Source organism: Micropterus dolomieu, linkage group LG05 (assembly GCF_021292245.1).
Source record: "Micropterus dolomieu isolate WLL.071019.BEF.003 ecotype Adirondacks linkage group LG05, ASM2129224v1, whole genome shotgun sequence".
Lineage (NCBI taxonomy): Eukaryota > Metazoa > Chordata > Actinopteri > Centrarchiformes > Centrarchidae > Micropterus > Micropterus dolomieu.
The window spans coordinates 29,354,574-29,356,132 of NC_060154.1; the positions used below are offsets into that span (position 1 = coordinate 29,354,574).

A 1,559-nucleotide genomic window follows, 5' to 3' on the forward strand; every position below is an offset into this window, starting at 1 on the left:
AGAAAAGTAGCAGTAGCTCAGACCACAAGGATTTGGGTGGGAACTGGAGGATTGCCGGTTTGAGGCCAGCTCGGACCAGAGATGTGGAGTATGGACTGGTAGCCAGAGAGATGCCAGTTCACCGCCACTGCCTCAGGTGGCCTTGAGCATGCGGCTGAACCGCCAACTGCTCGGGGCCCCGCACTGAGTGGCAGCTCCCTCGCTCTGACATCTCTCCATGTATCATATGTGTGTGTGCATAATACTGAAACATTTACATGTGAAGAGTGAAAAAACATGGAATTTCCCCTTGCGGCATTATAGAGTAATCATCTTCTTGTTCTTCTAATTTAGATAATCGTTCCCTTGCACTAAATCCATTATTCACATAATCACACAATAAATCTAATTATTAAGGTTATTTCAGATTGGCTAGTTTGTCTCCAATCTGATCATTATTAGGATCATCGGTGACTAGCAAAGTAGAGAAGCACTACACATATAATTTATGCATGTGCAACAAATGTCCCATCTCGCGCCCAGAATTTAGACACAAATATAATATAATACTCAACACGCCTGGATATGCAAAATCCTAAAGAGCAGCAGAAGAGATTGGTTTTTGGAGTCTGTGGTGTCTGTGCATACTATTTAGAAGTAGAAGATTTTTAGTTAGCTATGATTTCAACATTGTTTCAATATTAAAAAATGGTGCAAAATGATGATTGATTCAATTAAATTAGCGTTGAGAGCAGAATGCTGATTCAACATAGTTTCAATAATGTTTGCTATCTGGGTAGCTTACTTCCTCCTGTACGATGTCTCCCTCCAGCAGGTCCAGACCAGCCGCTGCAAAGGAAAATTAATTAAGTTAAGTTAATAAAAATGGTACATTCTTTTTTTAAATAAGATATTCAATTATTTAGTAATAAATAGGACTGATAAGGGCATTAATAAAGAACTGAGCCAAAAGGGATTACCAATACAAGTGTGTCAATAAAATCCTTATGATTCCCAACTCGTGAGAAAATGGCAATTGAATTTGTAATTGAATAGCCCTGGTCTACAGTAATCATAGTAATCTATCTTCCTTGCGACGAAATGTACATTAAACTGAATGCAGCATTGTAGACAATATTCTGTCCTTGTAATCCATGTTTCCACTGCATGGATAGCCTTTGGATATTGCTGGAAATCCCCTCCTTAAAGGGTATATTATTATCATAACAATTTAACAATGCATTGCATTTAAACAGCACTTTTCATACACAAAAAGCGATAAAAGTAGCCTACTGGTCCTACCTGGACATGCAGTCTGCCAAAATATGCATTCCACTCCATAATGCACAGATTATGGCCTACTATCAAGTATTTTGTTTTGTGTATATTTCACATCATGACTAATAACAGGGGTGAATATGGTGGTGTTTCTTGTTTCCTAGCAAATGTTATAGTGGGATACAAAATACAAACTGGGATCCAGAGAATGTCTAGAGCTTAAACTGTTCATTAAGCCTTACAAAGAAGAGTTGCATCAAAGAATGTGCTGTAACTTGAGCTAAAATTAACAGGAATGTTTT

At 38.0% G+C, this 1,559-nt stretch overlaps 2 protein-coding genes across 2 annotated transcripts in view; one reads left to right on the forward strand and one right to left on the reverse strand.

The window, feature by feature from the left end:
• tbl1xr1a (tbl1x receptor 1a) overlaps positions 1-1,559 on the forward strand; it is a 402,448-nt gene that overhangs the window by 246,407 nt on the left and 154,482 nt on the right. The window lies entirely within an intron of this gene.
• The window catches only part of mep1ba (meprin A subunit beta a), a 59,396-nt gene that overhangs the window by 43,683 nt on the left and 14,154 nt on the right, over positions 1-1,559 (reverse strand). The gene's annotated exons all lie outside the window — the stretch shown is intronic.